The following is a 7,394-nucleotide window of genomic DNA, read 5'->3' on the forward strand; positions in this document are numbered from 1 at the left end:
AACTCAGGGGCACACGTTCTAAGCACTATTGGAAAAAATGCCATCCGGCCCGCTCGACTTCCTGACGTCCAACGAAAACAGAGCTCGCCTAACAGTTTTCTGTCTGAACTGTACTTCAGGCATAGAGCTCTGATACCGCGGGATGGTCGACGGTGTATTTCCGTTGTCGTCAAGAGTCGAGTTGGAGGCGAAAAGAGCGCACAGGAGCTCGGCTTTCTCTTTTGCCGTATGGGCCAGGGTGTCATTCCTCATATGCAACGGCGGCATGGACGGCTGGTTGAAGTTACCAAGAGCAGCTTTCGACAACGACCAGAACATGCGTGTTCCGGTCGGGTAACTGGAAAGCTGCTCGCCAATTTTGACGACGTGCTTAGACTTCGCACGGGCGATTTGCCGCTTAAAAAATCTGGAGGCTGGTTATATTTCCTCTTAAGAACTTTGCAGTTCGGATCCTTTGTGCCCAGCGCCGCAACCCAAGTTCGATACGCCTCTTTTTTGCAGTCAGATGCTGCTTTAACTGACGCATCGAACCAGGGCTGTGATCTGCCACCGATCGGTACTACGGAGCTTGGTATAAAAAATATCCACGCCCTGCAGTATCACATCGGCTACTGCAACGGCGCACTAGGATCATCCGAAGGAAAACAAACCGTGCCCCAAGGGTAGGATGCAAAAAAGGAACGCATTCTATCCCAATCTGCTGACTTGTAGTGCCAAACGCGGCGGGTCGCTGGTGGTCTGCGACGTTGGCGTCGGATTGGCACTACACTCCTGACCAGGCAATGGTCGGACGTTCCGAGAGGGGCGTCGACAAAGACCTGGTAACCATCGGGATGTGTAGTCAGCAGAAGATCTAATAAGGACGGCATGTGGCTATCCTACCGGGAGCCGCGTTGGCGACTCAACCAATTGGGACAGACCATACGCCAATGCAAAATTATGCACAGATCGCCTTGCGTAGTCTGTGGTACGTGATCCAAGCCATTCGGCATTGTGCCCGTTGAAATCACCCAAGACTACGATTTCAGCGGAGGGGATCTGTGCAAGCACGTCGTCAATTGCCGCTTGAACGCAGCCCATGAGATGATCGGTTTCTGCGTTACCACTATGGGACCTGTAGACACACGCATAGATACGGACGCGGTCCTCTAAATCTACGCGGAGCCAGAGAGTAGACAGGTCCCTACCCTCAAAATTGCCGAGACGGCGACAGCAGATATCCTCCCTAACGTACACACATACCCTGGCATGAGGCAAAAAATTGTGCTCAATTTTGTACCCGGGGTACGTTAAATATGAGGTTTCGCTAGGTCGAGATATCTGCGTCTCCGTAAGGAAACACAAGGCCGGTTGCGCCGTCTCAAGGTGGTGGTGGACGGCGTTTAAATTGGAGTTAATTCCCCTGATATTGCAGAAGTCCACGTTGAGCGTGGAGCGGGGTGCCGTGGTGTTTCTGCCTCGTTTGTCCTCGGTCATGCGCGGTTCTGTGCCCACCCCAGAATACGAAGGGCAGCCCGAGCGAGAGTGCTCCCTCCTGGGGTAATTTCTCTTTATGGACCGCTCTCATATTTGTTAGGGTAAGGGATGGCCACCGGTCCTCGACACCAACCTATGCGAAACATAGCGGCACTAGGCCGCTACTTCACGCCGGTATTCTGTGCGAGTGTGGTAATTAACCCGGACGAGTCTGGCCCGATTGTGCTGACGTCATAAGACGACAGCGTGACTCTCCCACTTCTAAAAAGCCCTTAGTCGCCTCTTACGACACCCATGGGCCTGGGACTCCCCTATTCTTTTTACGCCCCGGGGAAAGTACAGGGCAACTTTATTTATTCTTCTTGTTATTTATGGTTTCTAAAATAATTAACAGTGTTTAAAATCTAGTATGGGTCTTTTAAATCTAGTAAATATAATGTAATGATGACTGTATTTAATAATTCGAAATTGTTTGATGCGTATAATAAACAATAATTGTTTGGCAGATATTACAGTTTCCAGGTGATAAATCAAAGCGATTGAATATTGAATATTAATTATGCAACTGTGAAGAGTGCAAACAGCGTGTTGTTTCAAATGAATTACACACAAATGATAATTCTAATTGGATTTGTAAACAAATAGCAAAACTACTATGTGTTTGTATACATGTCGCAGGTATATTCTCAAAGCCGTCATATTATGATTTCACTAGTGACATTAAATTAAAGCGGTAGATTGTCAATCGAGTTCATTTCTTACAATTGGTCAGTTTCATCTATCAAATTTAAATTATTAATAGAATTTGTATCACAACAAATACGAATTCAACACTAGTTTGTTATAAAAAGCGTGACAGTTATTTATGTTTTCAAATTTAAAATCATAGTCTTATTATCTGTATGTCACGTGACCGAAAATGACGATCACCATTTTGTGACGTCACTATATTAGATTTGTTTTTAGCAACACACCAACGATACGGACTATGATTATTTTATGATGCTAAGAAATATTTAAAACAGTTTTTCTTAGCATATACTGGACTTATTTTGAAGAAATAAAAATAGTAGTTGGCTATTGAATCGTTACGATCGTTTTCGAATATATTTTGAAAAATCGAAGAATAGCCTATAATAGCGGCCTGGTTTTAGAAACATTGTAATGTCACGGGTACACTAAAGTGATATTATAATAAACATAGATATATTACACATGAAGCTTTGTGAGACGTCGAGCGTTCTGATTGGTCAATTTTCTTTCACAATCTACCGTCTTATTATAATATCACTTGTTAAATTGTAATAATATCACGGCTTTGACAGTATACCTCCGACATACATACAAAGATAATGAAGAAACACGGATGGAGCTTTGTTGCATTCATATATCATTTACACTTCAGATTTTCCTTGTGCCGGATAGAAGTTTTAGAACTACATTATGGATGATCATCATTTCAGCCGGAAGATACCCAATGCTGTACAATGGCCTCCCCCAAAGATCACCACGACTATCGATCCTGCGCTGCCCTCATCCAACGTATTCCAGCGATCTCAAGATCATCGGTCCATCTTGTGGGGGGCCTACCAACACTACGTCCTCCGTTCTGTACATTATACTAAATATTTATTAAAGTAATGACAACTTAATTCTTGCTATGCTTGTTTGGTATGCTAGCGACAGTCATCTGTTTAGTTATTTTATTTTTATCACATAAATTTGAATCACAAGTTGTCAAATTTAACCAGTGGGAGGCTCCTTTGCACCGGATGCCGGCTAGATTATGGGTACCACTTCGGCGCCTATATTGTGTGAAGCTGTAATGTGTAAACATTATTGCGTTTCGGTCTAAAGGGCGCCGTAGCTAGTGAAATTACTGGGCACAAATGAGACTTAACATCTTATGTCTCGAGGTGTAGAGTGCTATTGTAGTCCCGCTCAGAATTTTTGGGGTTTTTCAAGACTCCTGAGTGACACTGCATTGTAATGGGCAGGACTTATAAATAACCATCAGCTGTGGTTTAGGCTTAAAAGAGCCTCCAACAAAGACCATTTTCATTATAGATATATAGATAAAAGTATAAGCTTACCTAAAAAGTTTAAATTTATTAAAATTAGTATAAGGTAATCTAAAAAGGTTGAAATTATAATGTAAATATTTAAAGTAGTGCTGGCTACAACAAACTGGAGCGACCAATTTTTTTTTGCCTTAAACCTAATGCGCAAATTAAAGGATGTCAATTTAAAAAATATTAATGATAAAATTTCTTTGATATGTATAGCTAGACTGTGTCTATGCCTGGGACTGTATTAAGGTTTCCTATAGGATCGCTGGTTTGATTTTTGGCTCATTCAATGAATGAATTTATGTAGGCACTTGCAATCAACAAAGAATCACGAGGAAAGAAGTAAAATGCACTCCATTAACCTTTGAACACTCCCACGCCATTCAGGTGGCGGCGGCGCAGTAGCAACGTAGTAGTAGTCCAACGGTCCAGTTTCTGGTATTCCAAGGTGAACGTCACACTATCGATCGCAAGCTTACAAAGTATATGAATGATAACGTAGATACTAGCATTGAACGTGAACAATGGTGGAGAGTCACGAAGCTTGTCACTTGATGACCATAGGATATTACTCGAGGTAAACACCGTTTACAGATGTATTGCTAGCGAGTAAAGCTCATCAGCCTCTGTCCGCTTCTCAACCCAAGCGCAACTAGTGTCATCAGCTAGCGGAGCATGTACAACTACCCTCATGATTCCTAATACAATCAGCAAGTACCGTACAGACTGTGACAGCCGTGAACACGTCGAAATAAATAGCAGCATACTGTTAGCCTCTATTATCAGTAAAACTTGTCTGTTGTCATGTGTTGCCTAACAGCAAGTGGCTCTATGTATACGTATAAAATATGTAAGATTAGAAGTAATATATAGCTATAAAATGCCACTCGAAATGAACAACCGTACACAAAAAACCATATTTCGTTTATACATTTACGAGTCACAATTTCTCCTCATTACTGTTCTGCCCTCCTAGATTTTAATATTGGAACATTTTAAAAATAGAATTGCTTATTATATTTGGTCCCGTTATTACTTTTTGCTGATTCGATAACACAGTCTGCGACGCAAAAGGTGTTCAATATCAACTTGAGTAAATTTATCCATTCAAATATGAAACCAATTACGATAAACATTATATTTTCTTCGTTATCCGTACAATAAAAAAATATAAGAAAATCTTTGTTAATGATTTTCCAAAAATATTGTACCAGAGGCTCCTTTGCACAGGAAGCCGTCTAGATTATAGGTACCACAACTGCGCCTATTTCTGCCGTAAAGCAGTATGTGTAAGCATTATTGTGTTTCGGTCTGCAGGGCGCCGAAGCTAGTGAAATTACTGGGAAAATAAGACTAACGACATCTTATGTCTCAAGGTGACGAGCGCAATTGTAGTACCACTCAGAATTTTTGGGTTTTCCAAGAATCCTGAGCGGTTCCTCTTTGTAATTGGCATGGCGTATCAATTACTATCAGCTGAACATCCTGCTCGTTCCGACCCTTATTGTCATAAGAAAAATCCATAAAAATATATCTAAATGTCTTATAAAATAGACATAGGCAAACAAGCTTTAAATCAAAACTTTAATTTGAAAATTGAATTTTTCGTTTCATCATAAGTATCCATCCCTACTCTGTAGTTTTACTCAGGGTTGTATGGTCCGTGGTCGTAGTCAATAGTTGCATGGAAAAGGTGGAAGTTTTAGGTTGTCTTTCGTCACCTATGATTGATACAACGACTATCTGGATCACTCAAGCTCTAAGTATTAGGTCCTAGTTTCTCCATCCAGTACATCTGAAATCGTCGGCGTGTCAGCTAGAGCTTCTATTTTGGAGGACAAAAAGTTTCAATTTATTATGGTAGAGTTTGAGTTTGGTAATTTGAACGTAGCTTTGATGTTGTGTGATGCCAAGAATGCATATGACAATTCATAATGCATTATCATTGAATATTTAAAATTTAAAAGAATCTATTTGAGTGTACAAACAAATGGATAAACTCGAAACTTCTAGTGAAATAAAATACTTCTCCGGGAGTGCCTGCAGAAGTGAAAACTTGAACATTAACGTTGTGCATTTTTTAATATTTTGGAATGATTAGGGAATAATTTGCGCGAATTGTTGCTTAAATACTATATGCATTTATTGTGCTATCGTGCAAAAAAAAAGTTTATCTCTCAGAAAAATCAACTTTAATCCATAATTTCGACATCTTCATTGCCAGCATCATCATCGCCAATCTCTTAAACTAATATAGTAGCTGAACTAAGAAAAAAAGAATTTGTCACTTCAAAAATGAAATTGAACTAATTAACAGTTTTCGCAATTGTACTACTAATATTTATAATATAACTTTTTTTTATGGAATAGGAGGGCAAACGAGCGATCGGGTCACCTGGAGGTCTACTCGCAAAATCGACAACGATACATTCGGAACGATACGATAATACTCCGAATATATCGCAACTACCCTACTCTAACAAATGTTCGAATTCCTTATCGTTTATCGTTACCATAGACTAATATTTTGATTTTTTTACGATGTTAGTGTGAATGTAATATGTTCAAACCCAAACATTATCTGTGCTGTCGCTGTGAAGTGTCAAAAGTCAAATATAGTTTAGGGGCTAAGGACCATACCAGACTCTGCACCACCAATTTGTTATCATTTACACATAATGTAAATGTTAAAAAAATAAGTAATGAATATAATATGACCATTTAAAATTGAATAAATAATACAAAACTCGCGGATAATAAAATGTAAAAAAAAGTAACTCAACCCTTCTCGTCGACTTCCTATTTCTCAGGCGGCCATTTGCATTATTTCTACGCATTAACGATCAACAAAATGACTTAAATAACTTAGTAGTAAAAAAATCCTGTTGAATAGTAAATCATATATAATTATTTCAATAATATTTATTAAGTATGAATATTGTATGGCAAATATATCTATACAACTTGACACGATAATAGCATCGACAGCCTAGAATTTGTCGTTGAGATTATCGTAAAAGTGACGTTTGATTATTTGTGAAATTCGAATCTGACATTTTCAACTAAGAGTAGGGTTAGGACCGATAATATCGAGTAATGTTTCGTTCGTTCAATCATCATTTCGACATTGAATACGACGTAACTAAGAGTAGGATTCGACACGACTAATGCCACGATTTATCGAACATCGATTTTAGGAGTAGGCTCCCTGGTGTTAAGTGATCACCGCCGCCCACATTATCTTGCAACACCAGAGGAATCACAAGAGCGTTGCCGGCCTGTGAGGAAGGTGTACGCGCTTTTTTTGAAGGTACCCATGTCGTGTCATCCTGGAAACACCGCACAAGAAAGCTCAATCCACAGCTTTGTAGTACGTGGAAGAAAGCTTCTTGAAAACCGCACTGTGGAGGACCGCCACGCATCCAGATGGTGGGGATGATATCCTAATTTGTGGCGTGTCGTGCGAAGGTGGAATTTGGCGGCAGGAGTCAGGTTAAACAGCTCTTCGGAACACTCCCCGTGATAATGAACACTCAATGAAGCGACGTCTCTATGCAACGCTAAGTGATCCAGCCTTAATAGGAATATAATGAATACACAGTTGAATGAAACATATAGAGTCAAAATATAGGTGCAAAAGATTTCACATAAAGAAAAAATTAAAAGAGTTATGACTGTTCATTGTCAGTTCACTTATGAAATATTAATTTCATTAATCAATTTTTATCAACCTTTCACACTAAATAAGGATTTTCATAGTATTAAAAATGGAATCTAATAGTCTTCAATAAGACAAAATAGCTCAAATAAATTTAAATGTTTCATTAAAATTGGATATACTGGGACTAC

This window comes from Leptidea sinapis, chromosome 34 (assembly GCF_905404315.1).
Source record: "Leptidea sinapis chromosome 34, ilLepSina1.1, whole genome shotgun sequence".
Taxonomy (NCBI): Eukaryota; Metazoa; Arthropoda; class Insecta; order Lepidoptera; family Pieridae; genus Leptidea; species Leptidea sinapis.